The sequence below is a fragment of the Rhinoderma darwinii genome, unplaced genomic scaffold (genome assembly GCF_050947455.1).
Source record: "Rhinoderma darwinii isolate aRhiDar2 unplaced genomic scaffold, aRhiDar2.hap1 Scaffold_2980, whole genome shotgun sequence".
Classification (NCBI taxonomy): domain Eukaryota; kingdom Metazoa; phylum Chordata; class Amphibia; order Anura; family Rhinodermatidae; genus Rhinoderma; species Rhinoderma darwinii.
Window position 1 is genome coordinate 12747 of NW_027463254.1, and position 17549 is coordinate 30295.

Genomic DNA, 17549 nt, shown 5'->3' on the forward strand with positions numbered 1-17549 from the left:
ATTTTGTTTCACAATAGATTAAATAGGACTATGGATTAAAGCATTTAACGTCAATGGCCATTCTAAGCTGATTGTGCCTGCTCTCGTCAGAACGCAGAAGTTACACAGCTTAAGGCCTCGCTAGTACCAGTGTGGGAAACTGTCTGGGAATCCGTGGTGCGGTTGAATTTTTATTATGTCGTTTAGATTTTGTTTCACAATCGATTAAAAAGGACTATGTATTAAAGCATTTAATGTCAATGGCCATTCTAAGCTGAATGTCCCTGTTCTCGTCAGATCGCAGAAGTTACACAGCTTAAGGCCTCGCTAGTACCAGTGTGGGAGACTGTCTGGGAATACGTGGTGCGGTTGACTTTTTATTATGTTGTTTAGATTTTGTTTCACAATAAATTAAATAGGACTATGGATTAAGGCTTTTAATGTCAATGGCCATTCTAAGCTGAATGTGCCTGCTCTCGTCAGATCGCAGAAGTTACACAGCTTAAGGCCTCGCTAGTACCAGTGTGGGAGACTGTCTGGGAATCCGTGGTGTGGTTGACTTTTTATTATGTCGTTTAGATTTTGTTTCACAATCGATTAAAAAGGACTATGGATTAAAGCATTTAATGTCAATGGCCATTCTAAGCTGAATGTGCAAGCTCTCGTTAGATTGCAGAAGTTACACAGCTTAACGCCTCGCTAGTACCAGTGTGGGAGACTGTCTGGGAATCCGTGGTGCGGTTGACTTTTTATTATGTCGTTTACATTTTGTTTCACAATAGATTAAATAGGACTATGGAGTAAAGCATTTAACGTCAATGGCCATTCTAAGCTGAATGTGCCTGCTCTCGTCAGATCGCAGAAGTTACACAGCTTAAGGCCTCGCTAGTACCAGTGTGGGAGACTGTCTGGGAATCCGTGGTGTGGTTGAATTTTTATTATGTCGTTTAGATTTTGTTTCACAATCGATTAAAAAGGACTATGGATTAAAGCATTTGATGTCAATGGCCATTCTAAGCTGAATGTCCCTGCTCTCGTCAGATCGCAGAAGTTACACAGCTTAAGGCCTCGCTAGTACCAGTGTGGGAGACTGTCTGGGAATCCGTGGTGCGGTTGACTTTATATTATGTTGTTTAGAATTTGTTTCACAATCGATTAAAAAGGACTATGGATTAAAGCATTTAATGTCTATGGCCATTCTAAGCTGAATGTGCCTGCTCTCGTCAGATCGCAGAAGTTACACAGCTTAAGGCCTCGCTAGTACCGGTGTGGGAGACTGTCTGGGAATCCGTGGTGCGGCTGACTTTTTATTATGTCGTTTAGATTTTGTTTCACAATAGATTAAATAGGACTATGGATTAAAGCATTTAACGTCAATGGCCATTCTAAGCTCAATGTGCCTGCTCTCGTCAGAACGCAGCAGTTACACAGCTTAAGGCCTCGCTAGTACCAGTGTGGGAGACTGTCTTGTAATCCGTGGTGCGGTTGAATTTTTATTATGTCGTTTAGATTTTGTTTCACAATAGATTAAATAGGACTATGGATTAAAGCATTTAACGTCAATGGCAATTCTAAGCTGAATGTGCTTGCTCTCGTCAGAACGCAGAAGTTACACAGCTTAAGGCCTCGCTAGTACCAGTGTGGGAGACTGTCTGGGAATCCGTGGTGCGGTTGAATTTTTATTATGTCGTTTAGATTTTGTTTCACAATCGATTAAAAAGGACTATGGATTAAAGCATTTAATGTCAATGGCCATTCTAAGCTGAAGGTCCCTGCTCTCGTCAGATCGCAGAAGTTACACAGCTTAAGGCCTCGCTAGTACCAGTGTGGGAGACTGTCTGGGAATCCGTGGTGCGGTTGACTTTTTACTATGTTGTTTAGATTTTGTTTCACAATAGATTAAATAGGACTATGGATTAAGGCTTTTAATGCCAATGGCCATTCTAAGCTGAATGTGCCTGCTCTCGTCAGATCGCAGAAGTTACACAGCTTAAGGCCTCGCTAGTACCAGTGTGGGAGACTGTCTGGGAATCCGTGGTGCGGTTGACTTTTTATTATGTAGTTTAGATTTTGTTTCACAATCGATTAAAAAGGACTATGGATTAAGGCTTCTAATGTTAATGGCCATTCTAAGCTGAATGTGCCTGCTCTCTTCAGATCGCAGAAGTTACACAGCTTAAGGACTCGCTAGTACCAGTGTGGGAGACTGTCTGGGAATCCGTGGTGCGGTTGACTTTTTATTATGTCGTTTAGATTTTGTTTCACAATCGATTAAAAAGGACTATGGATTAAAGCATTTAATGTCAATGGCCATTCTAAGCTGAATGTTCCTGCTCTCGTCAGATCGCAGAAGTTACACAGCTTAAGGCCTCGCTAGTACCAGTGTGGGAGACTGTCTGGGAATCCGTGGTGCGGTTGACTTTTTATTATGTCGTTTAGATTTTGTTTCACAATCGATTAAAAAGTACTATGGATTAAAGCGTTTAATGTCAATGGCCATTCTAAGCCGAATGTGCCTGCTCTCGTCAGATCGCAGAAGTTACACAGCTTAAGGCCTCGCTAGTACCAGTGTGGGAGACTGTCTGGGAATCCGTGGTGTGGTTGACTTTTGATTATGTCGTTTAGATTTTGTTTCACAATAGATTAAATAGGACTTTGGATTAAAGCATTTAACGTCAATGGCCATTCTAAGCTGAATGTGCCTGCTCTCGTTAGATCGCAGAAGTTACACAGCTTAACGCCTCGCTAGTACCAGTGTGGGAGACTGTCTGGGAATCCGTGGTGCGGTTGACTTTTTATTATGTCGTTTAGATTTTGTTTCACAATAGATTAAATAGGACTATGGATTAAAGGATTTAACGTCAATGGCCATTCTAAGCTGAATGTGCCTACTCTCGTCAGATCGCAGAAGTTACACAGCTTAAGTCCTCGCTAGTACCAGTGTGGGAGACTGTCTGGCAATCCGTGGAGCGGTTGAATTTTTATTATGTCGTTTAGATTTTGTTTCACAATCGATTAAAAAGGACTATGGATTAAAGCATTTAATGTCAATGGCCATTCTAAGCTGAATGTGCCTGCTCTCGTCAGATCGCAGAAGTTACACAGCTTAAGGCCTCGCTAGTACCAGTGTGGGAGACTGTCTGGGAATCCGTGGTGCGGTTGACTTTTTATTATGTCGTTTAGATTTTGTTTCACAATAGATTAAATAGGACTATGGATTAAAGCATTTAACGTCAATGGCCATTCTAAGCTGAATGTGCCTGCTCTCGTCAGAACGCAGAAGTTACACAGCTTAAGGCCTCGCTAGTACCAGTGTGGGAGACTGTCTGGGAATCCGTGGTGCGGTTGACTTTTTATTATGTCGTTTAGATTTTGTTTCACAATCGATTAAAAAGGACTATGGATTAAAGCATTTAATGTCAATGGCCATTCTAAGCTGAATGTGCCTGCTCTCGTCAGATCGCAGAAATTACACAGCTTAAGGCCTCGCTAGTACCAGTGTGGGAGACTGTCTGGGAATCCATGGTTCGGTTGACTTTTTATTATGTCGTTTAGATTTTGTTTCACAATAGATTAAATAGGACTATGGATTAAAGCATTTAACGTCAATGGCCATTCTAAGCTGAATGTGCCTGCTCTCGTCAGAACGCAGATGTTACACAGCTTAAGGCCTCGCTAGTACCAGTGTGGGAGGCTGTCTGGGAATCCGTGGTGCGGTAGACTTTTTATTATGTCGTTTAGATTTTGTTTCACAATCGATTAAAAAGGACTATGGATTAAAGCATTTAATGTCAATGGCAATTCTAAGCTGAATGTGCCTGCTCTCGTTAGATCGCAGAAGTTACACAGCTTAAGCCCTCGCTAGTACCAGTGTGGGAGAGTGTCTGGGAATCCGTGGTGCGGTTGACTTTTTATTATGTCGTTTAGATTTTGTTTCACAATAGATTAAATAGGACTATGGATTAAAGCATTTAACGTCAATGGCCATTCTAAGCTGAATGTACCTGCTCTCGTCAGAACGCAGCAGTTACACAGCTTAAGGCCTCGCTAGTACCAGTGTGGGAGACTGTCTTGTAATCCGTGGTGCGGTTGAATTTTTATTATGTCGTTTAGATTTTGTTTCACAATCGATTAAAAAGGACTATGGATTAAAGCATTTAATGTCAATGGACATTCTAAGCTGAATGTCCCTGCTCTCGTCAGATCGCAGAAGTTACACAGCTTAAGACCTCGCTAGTACCAGTGTGGAGACTGTCTGGGAATCCGTGGTGCGGTTGACTTTTTATTATGTTGTTTAGATTTTGTTTCACAATAGATTAAATAGGACTATGGATTAAAGCATTTAATGTCAATGGCCATTCTAAGCTGAATGTGCCTGCTCTCGTCAGACCGCAGAAGTTACACAGCTTAAGGCCTCGCTAGTACCAGTGTGGGAGACTGTCTGGGAATCCGTGGTGCGGTTGACTTTTTATTATGTCGTTTAGATTTTGTTTCACAATCGATTAAAAAGGACTATGGATTAAAGCATTTAATGTCAATGGCCATTCTAAGCTGAATGTGCCTGCTCTCGTCAGATCGCAGAAGTTACACAGCTTAAGGCTTTGCTAGTACCAGTGTGGGAGACTGTCTGGGAATCCGTGGTGCGGTTGACTTTTTATTATGTCGTTTAGATTTTGTTTCACAATAGATTAAATAGGACTATGGATTAAAGCATTTAACGTCAATGGCCATTCTAAGCTGAATGTGCCTGCTCTCGTCAGAACGCAGAAGTTACACAGCTTAAGGCCTCGCTAGTACCAGTGTGGGAAACTGTCTGGGAATCCGTGGTGCGGTTGAATTTTTATTATGTCGTTTAGATTTTGTTTCACAATCGATTAAAAAGGACTATGGATTAAAGCATTTAATGTCAATGGCCATTCTAAGCTGAATGTGCCTCCTCTCGTCAGACCGCAGAAGTTACGCAGCTTAAGGCCTCGCAAGTACCAGTGTGGGAGACTGTCTGGGAATCCGTGGTGCGGTTGACTTTTTATTATGTCGTTTAGATTTTGTTTCACAATCGATTAAAAAGGACTATGGATTAAAGCATTTAATGTCAATGGCCATTCTAAGCTGAATGTGCCTGCTCTCGTCAGATCGCAGAAGTTACACAGCTTAAGGCCTCGCTAGTACCAGTGTGGGAGACTGTCTGGGAATCCGTGGTGTGGTTGACTTTTTATTATGTCGTTTAGATTTTGTTTCACAATCGATTAAAAAGGACTATGGATTAAAGCATTTAATGTCAACGGCCATTCTAAGCTGAATGTGCAAGCTCTCGTTAGATTGCAGAAGTTACACAGCTTAACGCCTCGCTAGTACCAGTGTGGGAGACTGTCTGGGAATCCGTGGTGCGGTTGACTTTTTATTATGTCGTTTACATTTTGTTTCACAATAGATTAAATAGGACTATGGAGTAAAGCATTTAACGTCAATGGCCATTCTAAGCTGAATGTGCCTGCTCTCGTCAGATCGCAGAAGTTACACAGCTTAAGGCCTCGCTAGTACCAGTGTGGGAGACTGTCTGGGAATCCGTGGTGTGGTTGAATTTTTATTATGTCGTTTAGATTTTGTTTCACAATCGATTAAAAAGGACTATGGATTAAAGCATTTGATGTCAATGGCCATTCTAAGCTGAATGTCCCTGCTCTCGTCAGATCGCAGAAGTTACACAGCTTAAGGCCTCGCTAGTACCAGTGTGGGAGACTGTCTGGGAATCCGTGGTGCGGTTGACTTTATATTATGTTGTTTAGATTTTGTTTCACAATCGATTAAAAAGGACTATGGATTAAAGCCTTTAATGTCTATGGCCATTCTAAGCTGAATGTGCCTGCTCTCGTCAGATCGCAGAAATTACACAGCTTAAGGCCTCGCTAGTACCAGTGTGGGAGACTGTCTGGGAATCCGTGGTGCGGCTGACTTTTTATTATGTCGTTTAGATTTTGTTTCACAATAGATTAAATAGGACTATGGATTAAAGCACTTAACGTCAATGGCCATTCTAAGCTCAATGTGCCTGCTCTCGTCAGAACGCAGCAGTTACACAGCTTAAGGCCTCGCTAGTACCAGTGTGGGAGACTGTCTTGGAATCCGTGGTGCGGTTGAATTTTTATTATGTCGTTTAGATTTTGTTTCACAATCGATTAAAAAGGACTATGGATTAAAGCATTTAATGTCAATGGACATTCTAAGCTGAATGTCCCTGCTCTCGTCAGATCGCAGAAGTTACACAGCTTAAGACCTCGCTAGTACCAGTGTGGGAGACTGTCTGGGAATCCGTGGTGCGGTTGACTTTTTATTATGTTGTTTAGATTTTGTTTCACAATAGATTAAATAGGACTATGGATTAAGGCTTTTAATATCAATGGCCATTCTAAGCTGAATGTGCCTGCTCTGGTCAGAACGCAGAAGTTACACAGCTTAAGGCCTCGCTAGTACCAGTGTGGGAGACTGTCTGGGAATCCGTGGTGCGGTTGACATTTTTATTGTGTCGTTTAGATTTTGTTTCACAATCGATTAAAAAGGACTATGGATTAAAGCATTTAATGTCAATGGCCATTCTAAGCTGAATGTGCCTGCTCTCGTCAGATCGCAGAAGTTACACAGCTTAAGGCTTTGCTAGTACCAGTGTGGGAGACTGTCTGGGAATCCGTGGTGCGGTTGACTTTTTATTATGTCGTTTAGATTTTGTTTCACAATAAATTAAATAGGACTATGGATTAAGGCTTTTAATGTCTATGGCCATTCTAAGCTGAATGTTCCTGCTCTCGTCAGATCGCAGAAGTTACACAGCTTAAGGCCTCGCTAGTACCAGTGTGGGAGACTGTCTGGGAATCCGTGGTGTGGTTGACTTTTTATTGTGTCGTTTAGATTTTGTTTCACAATCGATTAAAAAGGACTATGGATTAAAGCATTTAATGTCAATGGCCATTCTAAGCTGAATGTGCAAGCTCTCGTTAGATTGCAGAAGTTACACAGCTTAACGCCTCGCTAGTACCAGTGTGGGAGACTGTCTGGGAATCCGTGGTGCGGTTGACTTTTTATTATGTCGTTTACATTTTGTTTCACAATAGATTAAATAGGACTATGGAGTAAAGCATTTGATGTCAATGGCCATTCTAAGCTGAATGTCCCTGCTCTCGTCAGATCGCAGAAGTTACACAGCTTAAGGCCTCGCTAGTACCAGTGTGGGAGACTGTCTGGGAATCCGTGGTGCGGTTGACTTTATATTATGTTGTTTAGATTTTGTTTCACAATCGATTAAAAAGGACTATGGATTAAAGCATTTAATGTCTATGGCCATTCTAAGCTGAATGTGCCTGCTCTCGTCAGATCGCAGAAGTTACACAGCTTAAGGCCTCGCTAGTACCAGTGTGGGAGACTGTCTGGGAATCCGTGGTGTGGTTGAATTTTTATTATGTCGTTTAGATTTTGTTTCACAATCGATTAAAAAGGACTATGGATTAAAGCATTTGATGTCAATGGCCATTCTAAGCTGAATGTCCCTGCTCTCGTCAGATCGCAGAAGTTACACAGCTTAAGGCCTCGCTAGTACCAGTGTGGGAGACTGTCTGGGAATCCGTGTTGCGGTTGACTTTATATTATGTTGTTTAGATTTTGTTTCACAATCGATTAAAAAGGACTATGGATTAAAGCATTTAATGTCTATGTCCATTCTAAGCTGAATGTGCCTGCTCTCGTCAGATCGCAGAAGTTACACAGCTTAAGGCCTCGCTAGTACCAGTGTGGGAGACTGTCTGGGAATCCGTGGTGCGGCTGACTTTTTATTATGTCGTTTAGATTTTGTTTCACAATAGATTAAATAGGACTATGGATTAAAGCATTTAACGTCAATGGCCATTCTAAGCTCAATGTGCCTGCTCTCGTCAGAACGCAGCAGTTACACAGCTTAAGGCCTCGCTAGTACCAGTGTGGGAGACTGTCTTGTAATCCGTGGTGCGGTTGAATTTTTATTATGTCGTTTAGATTTTGTTTCACAATCGATTAAAAAGGACTATGGATTAAAGCATTTAATGTCAATGGACATTCTAAGCTGAATGTCCCTGCTCTCGTCAGATCGCAGAAGTTACACAGCTTAAGACCTTGCTAGTACCAGTGTGGGAGACTGTCTGGGAATCCGTGGTGCGGTTGACTTTTTATTATGTTGTTTAGATTTTGTTTCACAATAGATTAAATAGGACTATGGATTAAGGCTTTTAATGTCAATGGCCATTCTAAGCTGAATGTGCCTGCTCTGGTCAGATCGCAGAAGTTACACAGCTTAACGCCTCGCTAGTACCAGTGTGGGAGACTGTCTGGGAATCCATGGTGCGGTTGACTTTTTATTATGTCGTTTAGATTTTGTTTCACAATAGATTAAATAGGACTATGGATTAAAGCCTTTAATGTCAATGGCCATTCTAAGCTGAATGTCCCTGCTCTTGTTAGATCGCAGAAGTTACACAGCTTAACGCCTCGCTAGTACCAGTGTGGGAGACTGTCTGAGAATCCGTGGTGCGGTTGAATTTTTATTGTGTCGTTTAGATTTTGTTTCACAATCGATTAAAAAGGACTATGGATTAAAGCCTTTAATGTCAATGGCCATTCTAAGCTGAATGTCCCTGCTCTTGTTAGATCGCAGAAGTTACACAGCTTAACGCCTTGCTAGTACCAGTGTGGGAGACTGTCTGGGAATCCGTGGTGCGGTTGACTTTTTATTATGTCGTTTAGATTTTGTTTCACAATAGATTAAATAGGACTATGGATTAAGGCTTTTAATGTTAATGGCCATTCTAAACTGAATGTGCCTGCTCTCATCAGATCGCAGAAGTTACACAGCTTAAGGCCTCGCTAGTACCAGTGTGGGAGACTGTCTGGGAATCCGTGGTGCGGTTGAATTTTTATTGTGTCGTTTAGATTTTGTTTCACAATCGATTAAAAAGGACTATGGATTAAAGCCTTTAATGTCAATGGCCATTCTAAGCTGAATGTCCCTGCTCTTGTTAGATCGCAGAAGTTACACAGCTTAACGCCTCGCTAGTACCAGTGTGGGAGACTGTCTGGGAATCCATGGTGCGGTTGACTTTTTATTATGTCGTTTAGATTTTGTTTCACAATAGATTAAATAGGACTATGGATTAAAGCATTTAATGTCAATGGCCATTCTAAGCTGAATGTGCCTGCTCTTGTCAGATCGCAGAAGTTACACAGCTTAAGGCCTCGCTAGTACCAGTGTGGGAGACTGTCTGGGAATCCATGGTGCGGTTGACTTTTTATTATGTCGTTTAGATTTTGTTTCACAATAGATTAAATAGGACTATGGATTAAAGCATTTAACGTCAATGGCCATTCTAAGCTGAATGTGCCTGCTCTCGTCAGAACGCAGAAGTTACACAGCTTAAGGCCTCGCTAGTACCAGTGTGGGAGACTGTCTGGGAATCCGTGGTGCGGTTGAATTTTTATTATGTCGTTTAGATTTTGTTTCACAATCGATTAAAAAGGACTATGGATTAAAGCATTTAATGTCAATGGCCATTCTAAGCTGAAGGTCCCTGCTCTCGTCAGATCGCAGAAGTTACACAGCTTAAGGCCTCGCTAGTACCAGTGTGGGAGACTGTCTGGGAATCCGTGGTGCGGTTGACTTTTTACTATGTTGTTTAGATTTTGTTTCACAATAGATTAAATAGGACTATGGATTAAGGCTTTTAATGTCAATGGCCATTCTAAGCTGAATGTGCCTGCTCTCGTCAGATCGCAGAAGTTACACAGCTTAAGGCCTCGCTAGTACCAGTGTGGGAGACTGTCTGGGAATCCGTGTTGCGGTTGACTTTTTATTATGTAGTTTAGATTTTGTTTCACAATCGATTAAAAAGGACTATGGATTAAGGCTTTTAATGTTAATGGCCATTCTAAGCTGAATGTGCCTGCTCTCGTCAGACCGCAGAAGTTACACAGCTTAAGGACTCGCTAGTACCAGTGTGGGAGACTGTCTGGGAATCCGTGGTGCGGTTGACTTTTTATTATGTCGTTTAGATTTTGTTTCACAATCGATTAAAAAGGACTATGGATTAAAGCATTTAATGTCAATGGCCATTCTAAGCTGAATGTCCCTGCTCTCGTCAGATCGCAGAAGTTACTCAGCTTAAGGCCTCGCTAGTACCAGTGTGGGAGACTGTCTGGGAATCCGTGGTGCGGTTGACTTTTTATTATGTCGTTTAGATTTTGTTTCACAATCGATTAAAAAGTACTATGGATTAAAGCGTTTAATGTCAATGGCCATTCTAAGCTGAATGTGCCTGCTCTCGTCAGATCGCAGAAGTTACACAGCTTAAGGCCTCGCTAGTACCAGTGTGGGAGACTGTCTGGGAATCCGTGGTGTGGTTGACTTTTGATTATGTCGTTTAGATTTTGTTTCACAATAGATTAAATAGGACTTTGGATTAAAGCATTTAACGTCAATGGCCATTCTAAGCTGAATGTGCCTGCTCTCGTTAGATCGCAGAAGTTACACAGCTTAACGCCTCGCTAGTACCAGTGTGGGAGACTGTCTGGGAATCCGTGGTGCGGTTGACTTTTTATTATGTCGTTTAGATTTTGTTTCACAATAGATTAAATAGGACTATGGATTAAAGGATTTAACGTCAATGGCCATTCTAAGCTGAATGTGCCTGCTCTCGTCAGATCGCAGAAGTTACACAGCTTAAGTCCTCGCTAGTACCAGTGTGGGAGACTGTCTGGGAATCCGTGGAGCGGTTGAATTTTTATTATGTCGTTTAGATTTTGTTTCACAATCGATTAAAAAGGACTATGGATTAAAGCATTTAATGTCAATGGCCATTCTAAGCTGAATGTGCCTGCTCTTGTCAGATCGCAGAAGTTACACAGCTTAAGGCCTCGCTAGTACCAGTGTGGGAGACTGTCTGGGAATCCGTGGTGCGGTTGACTTTTATTATGTCGTTTAGATTTTGTTTCACAATAGATTAAATAGGACTATGGATTAAAGCATTTAACGTCAATGGCCATTCTAAGCTGAATGTGCCTGCTCTCGTCAGAACGCAGAAGTTACACAGCTTAAGGCCTCGCTAGTACCAGTGTGGGAGACTGTCTGGGAATCCGTGGTGCGGTTGACTTTTTATTATGTCGTTTAGATTTTGTTTCACAATCGATTAAAAAGGACTATGGATTAAAGCATTTAATGTCAATGGCCATTCTAAGCTGAATGTGCCTGCTCTCGTCAGATCGCAGAAATTACACAGCTTAAGGCCTCGCTAGTACCAGTGTGGGAGACTGTCTGGGAATCCATGGTGCGGTTGACTTTTTATTATGTCGTTTAGATTTTGTTTCACAATAGATTAAATAGGACTATGGATTAAAGCATTTAACGTCAATGGCCATTCTAAGCTGAATGTGCCTGCTCTCGTCAGAATGCAGAAGTTACACAGCTTAAGGCCTCGCTAGTACCAGTGTGGGAGGCTGTCTGGGAATCCGTGGTGCGGTAGACTTTTTATTATGTCGTTTAGATTTTGTTTCACAATCGATTAAAAAGGACTATGGATTAAAGCATTTAATGTCAATGGCAATTCTAAGCTGAATGTGCCTGCTCTCGTTAGATCGCAGAAGTTACACAGCTTAAGCCCTCGCTAGTACCAGTGTGGGAGAGTGTCTGGGAATCCGTGGTGCGGTTGACTTTTTATTATGTCGTTTAGATTTTGTTTCACAATAGATTAAATAGGACTATGGATTAACGCATTTAACGTCAATGGCCATTCTAAGCTGAATGTGCCTGCTCTCGTCAGATCGCAGAAGTTACACAGCTTAAGGCCTCGCTAGTACCAGTGTGGGAGACTGTCTGGGAATCTGTGGTGCGGTTGAATTTTTATTATGTCGTTTAGATTTTGTTTCACAATCGATTAAAAAGGACTATGGATTAAAGCATTTAATGGCAATGGCCATTCTAAGCTGAATGTCCCTGCTCTCGTCAGATCGCAGAAGTTACACAGCTTAAGGCCTTGCTAGTACCAGTGTGGGAGACTGTCTGGGAATCCGTGGTGCGGTTGTGTTTTTATTATGTTGTTTAGATTTTGTTTCACATTCGATTAAAAAGGACTATGGATTAAAGCATTTAATGTCAATGGCCATTCTAAGCTGAATGTGCCTGCTCTCGTCAGACCGCAGAAGTTACACAGCTTAAGGCCTCGCTAGTACCAGTGTGGGAGACTGTCTGGGAATCCGTGGTGCGGTTGACTTTTTATTATGTCGTTTAGATTTTGTTTCACAATCGATTAAAAAGGACTATGGATTAATGCATTTAATGTCAATGGCCATTCTAAGCTGAATGTGCCTGCTCTCGTCAGATCGCAGAAGTTACACAGCTTAAGGCTTTGCTAGTACCAGTGTGGGAGACTGTCTGGGAATCCGTGGTGCGGTTGACTTTTTATTATGTCGTTTAGATTTTGTTTCACAATAGATTAAATAGGACTATGGATTAAAGCATTTAACGTCAATGGCCATTCTAAGCTGAATGTGCCTGCTCTCGTCAGAACGCAGAAGTTACACAGCTTAAGGCCTCGCTAGTACCAGTGTGGGAAACTGTCTGGGAATCCGTGGTGCGGTTGAATTTTTATTATGTCGTTTAGATTTTGTTTCACAATCGATTAAAAAGGACTATGGATTAAAGCATTTAATGTCAATGGCCATTCTAAGCTGAATGTGCCTCCTCTCGTCAGACCGCAGAAGTTACACAGCTTAAGGCCTCGCTAGTACCAGTGTGGGAGACTGTCTGGGAATCCGTGGTGCGGTTGACTTTTTATTATGTCGTTTAGATTTTGTTTCACAATCGATTAAAAAGGACTATGGATTAAAGCATTTAATGTCAATGGCCATTCTAAGCTGAATGTGCCTGCTCTCGTCAGATCGCAGAAGTTACACAGCTTAAGGCTTTGCTAGTACCAGTGTGGGAGACTGTCTGGGAATCCGTGGTGCATTTGACTTTTTATTATGTCGTTTAGATTTTGTTTCACAATAGATTAAATAGGACTATGGATTAAAGCATTTAACGTCAATGGCCATTCTAAGCTGATTGTGCCTGCTCTCGTCAGAACGCAGAAGTTACACAGCTTAAGGCCTCGCTAGTACCAGTGTGGGAAACTGTCTGGGAATCCGTGGTGCGGTTGAATTTTTATTATGTCGTTTAGATTTTGTTTCACAATCGATTAAAAAGGACTATGTATTAAAGCATTTAATGTCAATGGCCATTCTAAGCTGAATGTCCCTGTTCTCGTCAGATCGCAGAAGTTACACAGCTTAAGGCCTCGCTAGTACCAGTGTGGGAGACTGTCTGGGAATACGTGGTGCGGTTGACTTTTTATTATGTTGTTTAGATTTTGTTTCACAATAAATTAAATAGGACTATGGATCAAGGCTTTTAATGTCAATGGCCATTCTAAGCTGAATGTGCCTGCTCTCGTCAGATCGCAGAAGTTACACAGCTTAAGGCCTCGCTAGTACCAGTGTGGGAAACTGTCTGGGAATCCGTGGTGCGGTTGAATTTTTATTATGTCGTTTAGATTTTGTTTCACAATCGATTAAAAAGGACTATGGATTAAAGCATTTAATGTCAATGGCCATTCTAAGCTGAATGTGCAAGCTCTCGTTAGATTGCAGAAGTTACACAGCTTAACGCCTCGCTAGTACCAGTGTGGGAGACTGTCTGGGAATCCGTGGTGTGGTTGACTTTTTATTATGTCGTTTACATTTTGTTTCACAATAGATTAAATAGGACTATGGAGTAAAGCATTTAACGTCAATGGCCATTCTAAGCTGAATGTGCCTGCTCTCGTCAGATCGCAGAAGTTACACAGCTTAAGGCCTCGCTAGTACCAGTGTGGGAGACTGTCTGGGAATCCGTGGTGTGGTTGAATTTTTATTATGTCGTTTAGATTTTGTTTCACAATAGATTAAATAGGACTATGGATTAAAGCATTTAACGTCAATGGCCATTCTAAGCTGATTGTGCCTGCTCTCGTCAGAACGCAGAAGTTACACAGCTTAAGGCCTCGCTAGTACCAGTGTGGGAAACTGTCTGGGAATCCGTGGTGCGGTTGAATTTTTATTATGTCGTTTAGATTTTGTTTCACAATCGATTAAAAAGGACTATGGATTAAAGCATTTAATGTCAATGGCCATTCTAAGCTGAATGTGCAAGCTCTCGTTAGATTGCAGAAGTTACACAGCTTAACGCCTCGCTAGTACCAGTGTGGGAGACTGTCTGGGAATCCGTGGTGCGGTTGGCTTTTTATTATGTTGTTTAGATTTTGTTTCACAATAGATTAAATAGGACTATGGATTAAGGCTTTTAATGTCAATGGCCATTCTAAGCTGAATGTGCCTGCTCTCGTCAGATCACAGAAGTTACACAGCTTAAGGCCTCGCTAGTACCAGTGTGGGAGACTGTCTGGGAATCCGTGGTGCGGTTGACTTTTTATTATGTCGTTTAGATTTGTTTCACAATCGATTAAAAAGGACTATGGATTAAGGCGTTTAATGTCAATGGCCATTCTAAGCTGAATGTGCCTGCTCTCGTTAGATCGCAGAAGTTACACAGCTTAAGGCCTCGCTAGTACCACTGTGGGAGACTGTCTGTGAATCCGTGGTGCGGTTGACTTTTTATTATGTCGTTTAGATTTTGTTTCACAATAGATTAATTAGGACTATGGATTAAAGCATTTAACGTCAATGGCCATTCTAAGCTAAATGTGCCTGCTCTCGTCAGATCGCAGAAGTTACACAGCTTAAGGCCTCGCTAGTACCAGTGTGGGAGACTGTCTTTGAATCCGTGGTGTGGTTGAATTTTTATTATGTCGTTTAGATTTTGTTTCACAATCGATTAAAAAGGACTATGGATTAAAGCATTTAATGTCAATGGCCATTCTAAGCTGAATGTCCCTGCTCTCGTCAGATAGCAGAAGTTACACAGCTTAAGGCCTCGCTAGTACCAGTGTGGGAGACTGTCTGGGAATCCGTGGTGCGGTTGACTTTTTATTATGTCGTTTAGATTTTGTTTCACAATAGATTAAATAGGACTATGGATTAAAGCATTTAACGTCAATGGACATTCTAAGCTGAATGTGCCTGCTCTCGTCAGATCGCAGAAGTTACACAGCTTAACGCCTCGCTAGTACCAGTGTGAGAGACTGTCTGGGAATCCGTGGTGCGGTTGACTTTTATTATGTCGTTTAGATTTTGTTTCACAATCGATTAAAAAGGACTATGGATTAAAGCATTTAATGTCAATGGCCATTCTAAGCTGAATGTCCCTGCTCTCGTCAGATAGCAGAAGTTACACAGCTTAAGGCCTCGCTAGTACCAGTGTGGGAGACTGTCTGGGAATCCGTGGTGCGGTTGATTTTTTATTATGTCGTTTAGATTTTGTTTCACAATCGATTAAAAAGGACTATGGATTAAAGCATTTAATGTCAATGGCCATTCTAAGCTGAATGTGCCTGCTCTCGTCAGATCGCAGAAGTTACACAGCTTAAGGCCTCGCTAGTACCAGTGTGGGAGACTGTCTGGGAATCCGTGGTGCGGTTGACTTTTTATTATGTCGTTTAGATTTTGTTTCACAATCGATTAAAAAGGACTATGGATTAAAGCACTTAATGTCAATGGCCATTCTAAGCTGAATGTGCCTGCTCTCGGCAGAGCGCAGAAGTTACACAGCTTAAGGCCTCGCTAGTACCAGTGTGGGAGACTGTCTGGGAATCCGTGGTGCGGTTGACTTTTCATTATGTCGTTTAGATTTTGTTTCACAATCGATTAAAAAGGACTATGGATTAAAGCATTTAATGTCAATGGCCATTCTAAGCTGAATGTGCCTGCTCTCGTCAGATCGCAGAAGTTACACAGCTTAAGGCCTCGCTAGTACCAGTGTGGAAGACTGTCTGGGAATCCGTGGTACGGTTGACTTTTTATTATGTCGTTTAGATTATGTTTCACAATAGATTAAATAGGACTATGGATTAAAGCATTTAACGTCAATGGCCATTCTAAGCTGAATGTGCCTGCTCTCGTCAGAACGCAGAAGTTACACAGATTAAGGTCTCGCTAGTACCAGTGTGGGAGACTGTCTGGGAATCCGTGGTGCGGTTGAATTTTTATTATGTCGTTTAGATTTTGTTTCACAATCGATTAAAAAGGACTATGGATTAAAGCATTTAACGTCAATGGCCATTCTAAGCTGAATGTCCCTGCTCTCGTCAGATAGCAGAAGTTACACAGCTTAAGGCCTCGTTAGTACCAGTGTGGGAGACTGTCTGGGAATCTGTGGTGCGGTTGATTTTTTATTATGTCGTTTAGATTTTGTTTCACAATCGATTAAAAAGGACTATGGATTAAAGCATTTAATGTCAATGGCCATTCTAAGCTGAATGTGCCTGCTCTCGTCAGATCGCAGAAGTTACACAGCTTAAGGCCACGCTAGTACCAGTGTGGGAGACTGTCTGGGAATCCGTGGTGCGGTTGACTTTTTATTATGTCGTTTAGATTTTGTTTCACTATCGATTAAAAAGGACTATGGATTAAAGCATTTAATGTCAATGGCCATTCTAAGCTGAATGTGCCTGCTCTCGGCAGATCGCAGAAGTTACACAGCTTAAGGCCTTGCTAGTACCAGTGTGGGAGACTGTCTGGGAATCCGTGGTGCGGTTGACTTTTTATTATGTCGTTTAGATTTTGTTTCACAATCGATTAAAAAGGACTATGGATTAAAGCATTTAATGTCAATGGCCATTCTAAGCTGAATGTGCCTGCTCTCGTCAGATCGCAGAAGTTACACAGCTTAAGGCCTCGCTAGTACTAGTGTGGAAGACTGTCTGGGAATCCGTGGTGCGGTTGACTTTTTATTATGTCGTTTAGATTTTGTTTCACAATAGATTAAATAGGACTATGGATTAAAGCATTTAACGTCAATGGCCATTCTAAGCTGAATGTGCCTGCTCTCGTCAGAACGCAGAAGTTACACAGATTAAGGTCTCGCTAGTACCAGTGTGGGAGACTGTCTGGGAATCCGTGGTGCGGTTGAATTTTTATTATGTCGTTTAGATTTTGTTTCACAATCGATTAAAAAGGACTATGGATTAAAGCATTTAACGTCAATGGCCATTCTAAGCTGAATGTGCCTGCTCTCGTCAGAATCACAGAAGTTACACAGCTTAAGGCCTCGCTAGTACCAGTGTGGGAGACTGTCTGGGAATCCGTGGTGCGGTTGGCTTTTTATTATGTTGTTTAGATTTTGTTTCACAATAGATTAAATAGGACTATGGATTAAGGCTTTTAATGTCAATTGCCATTCTAAGCTGAATGTGCCTGCTCTCGTCAGATCACAGAAGTTACACAGCTTAAGGCCTCGCTAGTACCAGTGTGGGAGACTGTCTGGGAATCCGTGGTGCGGTTGACTTTTTATTATGTCGTTTAGATTTTGTTTCACAATAGATTAATTAGGACTATGGATTAAAGCATTTAACGTCAATGGCCATTCTAAG

General features: G+C 41.7%; 77 pseudogenes; all 77 read left to right on the top strand.

Annotated features, from left to right (window-relative positions):
* Window positions 1–49: 49 nt before the first annotated feature.
* Window positions 50–168, top strand: LOC142703937 (5S ribosomal RNA; annotated as a pseudogene).
* A 67-nt stretch (window positions 169–235) lies between these two features.
* Window positions 236–354, top strand: LOC142704023 (5S ribosomal RNA; annotated as a pseudogene).
* A 67-nt stretch (window positions 355–421) lies between these two features.
* LOC142704018 (5S ribosomal RNA) lies at window positions 422–540 on the top strand (annotated as a pseudogene).
* A 253-nt stretch (window positions 541–793) lies between these two features.
* LOC142703942 (5S ribosomal RNA) lies at window positions 794–912 on the top strand (annotated as a pseudogene).
* Window positions 913–979: 67 nt separating this feature from the next.
* On the top strand, window positions 980–1098 carry LOC142704007 (5S ribosomal RNA; annotated as a pseudogene).
* A 67-nt stretch (window positions 1099–1165) lies between these two features.
* On the top strand, window positions 1166–1284 carry LOC142703952 (5S ribosomal RNA; annotated as a pseudogene).
* A 253-nt stretch (window positions 1285–1537) lies between these two features.
* On the top strand, window positions 1538–1656 carry LOC142703957 (5S ribosomal RNA; annotated as a pseudogene).
* A 67-nt stretch (window positions 1657–1723) lies between these two features.
* Window positions 1724–1842, top strand: LOC142704030 (5S ribosomal RNA; annotated as a pseudogene).
* A 67-nt stretch (window positions 1843–1909) lies between these two features.
* Window positions 1910–2028, top strand: LOC142704034 (5S ribosomal RNA; annotated as a pseudogene).
* Window positions 2029–2095: 67 nt separating this feature from the next.
* On the top strand, window positions 2096–2214 carry LOC142703992 (5S ribosomal RNA; annotated as a pseudogene).
* Window positions 2215–2281: 67 nt separating this feature from the next.
* Window positions 2282–2400, top strand: LOC142703947 (5S ribosomal RNA; annotated as a pseudogene).
* A 67-nt stretch (window positions 2401–2467) lies between these two features.
* On the top strand, window positions 2468–2586 carry LOC142703930 (5S ribosomal RNA; annotated as a pseudogene).
* A 67-nt stretch (window positions 2587–2653) lies between these two features.
* Window positions 2654–2772, top strand: LOC142703964 (5S ribosomal RNA; annotated as a pseudogene).
* Window positions 2773–3025: 253 nt separating this feature from the next.
* On the top strand, window positions 3026–3144 carry LOC142703923 (5S ribosomal RNA; annotated as a pseudogene).
* A 67-nt stretch (window positions 3145–3211) lies between these two features.
* On the top strand, window positions 3212–3330 carry LOC142704020 (5S ribosomal RNA; annotated as a pseudogene).
* A 67-nt stretch (window positions 3331–3397) lies between these two features.
* On the top strand, window positions 3398–3516 carry LOC142703987 (5S ribosomal RNA; annotated as a pseudogene).
* A 67-nt stretch (window positions 3517–3583) lies between these two features.
* Window positions 3584–3702, top strand: LOC142703953 (5S ribosomal RNA; annotated as a pseudogene).
* A 253-nt stretch (window positions 3703–3955) lies between these two features.
* Window positions 3956–4074, top strand: LOC142704002 (5S ribosomal RNA; annotated as a pseudogene).
* A 252-nt stretch (window positions 4075–4326) lies between these two features.
* LOC142704011 (5S ribosomal RNA) lies at window positions 4327–4445 on the top strand (annotated as a pseudogene).
* Window positions 4446–4512: 67 nt separating this feature from the next.
* LOC142703912 (5S ribosomal RNA) lies at window positions 4513–4631 on the top strand (annotated as a pseudogene).
* Window positions 4632–4698: 67 nt separating this feature from the next.
* On the top strand, window positions 4699–4817 carry LOC142703917 (5S ribosomal RNA; annotated as a pseudogene).
* A 67-nt stretch (window positions 4818–4884) lies between these two features.
* On the top strand, window positions 4885–5003 carry LOC142703981 (5S ribosomal RNA; annotated as a pseudogene).
* A 67-nt stretch (window positions 5004–5070) lies between these two features.
* LOC142704019 (5S ribosomal RNA) lies at window positions 5071–5189 on the top strand (annotated as a pseudogene).
* A 253-nt stretch (window positions 5190–5442) lies between these two features.
* LOC142703943 (5S ribosomal RNA) lies at window positions 5443–5561 on the top strand (annotated as a pseudogene).
* Window positions 5562–5628: 67 nt separating this feature from the next.
* LOC142704009 (5S ribosomal RNA) lies at window positions 5629–5747 on the top strand (annotated as a pseudogene).
* A 67-nt stretch (window positions 5748–5814) lies between these two features.
* On the top strand, window positions 5815–5933 carry LOC142703945 (5S ribosomal RNA; annotated as a pseudogene).
* Window positions 5934–6000: 67 nt separating this feature from the next.
* On the top strand, window positions 6001–6119 carry LOC142704005 (5S ribosomal RNA; annotated as a pseudogene).
* A 67-nt stretch (window positions 6120–6186) lies between these two features.
* LOC142703978 (5S ribosomal RNA) lies at window positions 6187–6305 on the top strand (annotated as a pseudogene).
* A 67-nt stretch (window positions 6306–6372) lies between these two features.
* LOC142703962 (5S ribosomal RNA) lies at window positions 6373–6491 on the top strand (annotated as a pseudogene).
* Window positions 6492–6559: 68 nt separating this feature from the next.
* Window positions 6560–6678, top strand: LOC142703913 (5S ribosomal RNA; annotated as a pseudogene).
* A 67-nt stretch (window positions 6679–6745) lies between these two features.
* Window positions 6746–6864, top strand: LOC142703921 (5S ribosomal RNA; annotated as a pseudogene).
* A 253-nt stretch (window positions 6865–7117) lies between these two features.
* On the top strand, window positions 7118–7236 carry LOC142704010 (5S ribosomal RNA; annotated as a pseudogene).
* A 67-nt stretch (window positions 7237–7303) lies between these two features.
* Window positions 7304–7422, top strand: LOC142703976 (5S ribosomal RNA; annotated as a pseudogene).
* Window positions 7423–7489: 67 nt separating this feature from the next.
* Window positions 7490–7608, top strand: LOC142703961 (5S ribosomal RNA; annotated as a pseudogene).
* Window positions 7609–7675: 67 nt separating this feature from the next.
* On the top strand, window positions 7676–7794 carry LOC142704001 (5S ribosomal RNA; annotated as a pseudogene).
* Window positions 7795–8047: 253 nt separating this feature from the next.
* Window positions 8048–8166, top strand: LOC142703999 (5S ribosomal RNA; annotated as a pseudogene).
* A 625-nt stretch (window positions 8167–8791) lies between these two features.
* LOC142703969 (5S ribosomal RNA) lies at window positions 8792–8910 on the top strand (annotated as a pseudogene).
* Window positions 8911–9163: 253 nt separating this feature from the next.
* LOC142703983 (5S ribosomal RNA) lies at window positions 9164–9282 on the top strand (annotated as a pseudogene).
* Window positions 9283–9349: 67 nt separating this feature from the next.
* On the top strand, window positions 9350–9468 carry LOC142704027 (5S ribosomal RNA; annotated as a pseudogene).
* Window positions 9469–9535: 67 nt separating this feature from the next.
* LOC142704031 (5S ribosomal RNA) lies at window positions 9536–9654 on the top strand (annotated as a pseudogene).
* A 67-nt stretch (window positions 9655–9721) lies between these two features.
* Window positions 9722–9840, top strand: LOC142703946 (5S ribosomal RNA; annotated as a pseudogene).
* A 67-nt stretch (window positions 9841–9907) lies between these two features.
* LOC142703989 (5S ribosomal RNA) lies at window positions 9908–10026 on the top strand (annotated as a pseudogene).
* A 67-nt stretch (window positions 10027–10093) lies between these two features.
* LOC142704033 (5S ribosomal RNA) lies at window positions 10094–10212 on the top strand (annotated as a pseudogene).
* Window positions 10213–10279: 67 nt separating this feature from the next.
* Window positions 10280–10398, top strand: LOC142704021 (5S ribosomal RNA; annotated as a pseudogene).
* A 67-nt stretch (window positions 10399–10465) lies between these two features.
* LOC142703965 (5S ribosomal RNA) lies at window positions 10466–10584 on the top strand (annotated as a pseudogene).
* Window positions 10585–10651: 67 nt separating this feature from the next.
* On the top strand, window positions 10652–10770 carry LOC142703956 (5S ribosomal RNA; annotated as a pseudogene).
* Window positions 10771–10837: 67 nt separating this feature from the next.
* Window positions 10838–10956, top strand: LOC142704051 (5S ribosomal RNA; annotated as a pseudogene).
* A 66-nt stretch (window positions 10957–11022) lies between these two features.
* LOC142703904 (5S ribosomal RNA) lies at window positions 11023–11141 on the top strand (annotated as a pseudogene).
* A 67-nt stretch (window positions 11142–11208) lies between these two features.
* On the top strand, window positions 11209–11327 carry LOC142704047 (5S ribosomal RNA; annotated as a pseudogene).
* Window positions 11328–11394: 67 nt separating this feature from the next.
* On the top strand, window positions 11395–11513 carry LOC142703955 (5S ribosomal RNA; annotated as a pseudogene).
* Window positions 11514–11766: 253 nt separating this feature from the next.
* On the top strand, window positions 11767–11885 carry LOC142703929 (5S ribosomal RNA; annotated as a pseudogene).
* Window positions 11886–11952: 67 nt separating this feature from the next.
* Window positions 11953–12071, top strand: LOC142703980 (5S ribosomal RNA; annotated as a pseudogene).
* Window positions 12072–12138: 67 nt separating this feature from the next.
* On the top strand, window positions 12139–12257 carry LOC142704013 (5S ribosomal RNA; annotated as a pseudogene).
* Window positions 12258–12324: 67 nt separating this feature from the next.
* On the top strand, window positions 12325–12443 carry LOC142703914 (5S ribosomal RNA; annotated as a pseudogene).
* A 67-nt stretch (window positions 12444–12510) lies between these two features.
* On the top strand, window positions 12511–12629 carry LOC142703918 (5S ribosomal RNA; annotated as a pseudogene).
* A 67-nt stretch (window positions 12630–12696) lies between these two features.
* LOC142703986 (5S ribosomal RNA) lies at window positions 12697–12815 on the top strand (annotated as a pseudogene).
* A 67-nt stretch (window positions 12816–12882) lies between these two features.
* LOC142703974 (5S ribosomal RNA) lies at window positions 12883–13001 on the top strand (annotated as a pseudogene).
* A 67-nt stretch (window positions 13002–13068) lies between these two features.
* Window positions 13069–13187, top strand: LOC142703939 (5S ribosomal RNA; annotated as a pseudogene).
* A 67-nt stretch (window positions 13188–13254) lies between these two features.
* LOC142704024 (5S ribosomal RNA) lies at window positions 13255–13373 on the top strand (annotated as a pseudogene).
* Window positions 13374–13440: 67 nt separating this feature from the next.
* On the top strand, window positions 13441–13559 carry LOC142703933 (5S ribosomal RNA; annotated as a pseudogene).
* A 253-nt stretch (window positions 13560–13812) lies between these two features.
* LOC142703944 (5S ribosomal RNA) lies at window positions 13813–13931 on the top strand (annotated as a pseudogene).
* A 67-nt stretch (window positions 13932–13998) lies between these two features.
* On the top strand, window positions 13999–14117 carry LOC142703940 (5S ribosomal RNA; annotated as a pseudogene).
* Window positions 14118–14370: 253 nt separating this feature from the next.
* LOC142704046 (5S ribosomal RNA) lies at window positions 14371–14489 on the top strand (annotated as a pseudogene).
* A 66-nt stretch (window positions 14490–14555) lies between these two features.
* Window positions 14556–14674, top strand: LOC142703931 (5S ribosomal RNA; annotated as a pseudogene).
* Window positions 14675–14927: 253 nt separating this feature from the next.
* On the top strand, window positions 14928–15046 carry LOC142703934 (5S ribosomal RNA; annotated as a pseudogene).
* Window positions 15047–15298: 252 nt separating this feature from the next.
* LOC142703975 (5S ribosomal RNA) lies at window positions 15299–15417 on the top strand (annotated as a pseudogene).
* A 67-nt stretch (window positions 15418–15484) lies between these two features.
* Window positions 15485–15603, top strand: LOC142703935 (5S ribosomal RNA; annotated as a pseudogene).
* Window positions 15604–15670: 67 nt separating this feature from the next.
* On the top strand, window positions 15671–15789 carry LOC142703951 (5S ribosomal RNA; annotated as a pseudogene).
* Window positions 15790–15856: 67 nt separating this feature from the next.
* On the top strand, window positions 15857–15975 carry LOC142703941 (5S ribosomal RNA; annotated as a pseudogene).
* Window positions 15976–16042: 67 nt separating this feature from the next.
* On the top strand, window positions 16043–16161 carry LOC142703990 (5S ribosomal RNA; annotated as a pseudogene).
* A 67-nt stretch (window positions 16162–16228) lies between these two features.
* LOC142703985 (5S ribosomal RNA) lies at window positions 16229–16347 on the top strand (annotated as a pseudogene).
* Window positions 16348–16414: 67 nt separating this feature from the next.
* Window positions 16415–16533, top strand: LOC142704032 (5S ribosomal RNA; annotated as a pseudogene).
* A 67-nt stretch (window positions 16534–16600) lies between these two features.
* On the top strand, window positions 16601–16719 carry LOC142703954 (5S ribosomal RNA; annotated as a pseudogene).
* Window positions 16720–16786: 67 nt separating this feature from the next.
* Window positions 16787–16905, top strand: LOC142704025 (5S ribosomal RNA; annotated as a pseudogene).
* A 67-nt stretch (window positions 16906–16972) lies between these two features.
* On the top strand, window positions 16973–17091 carry LOC142703991 (5S ribosomal RNA; annotated as a pseudogene).
* Window positions 17092–17158: 67 nt separating this feature from the next.
* On the top strand, window positions 17159–17278 carry LOC142704000 (5S ribosomal RNA; annotated as a pseudogene).
* Window positions 17279–17345: 67 nt separating this feature from the next.
* Window positions 17346–17464, top strand: LOC142704036 (5S ribosomal RNA; annotated as a pseudogene).
* Window positions 17465–17549: the final 85 nt, after the last annotated feature.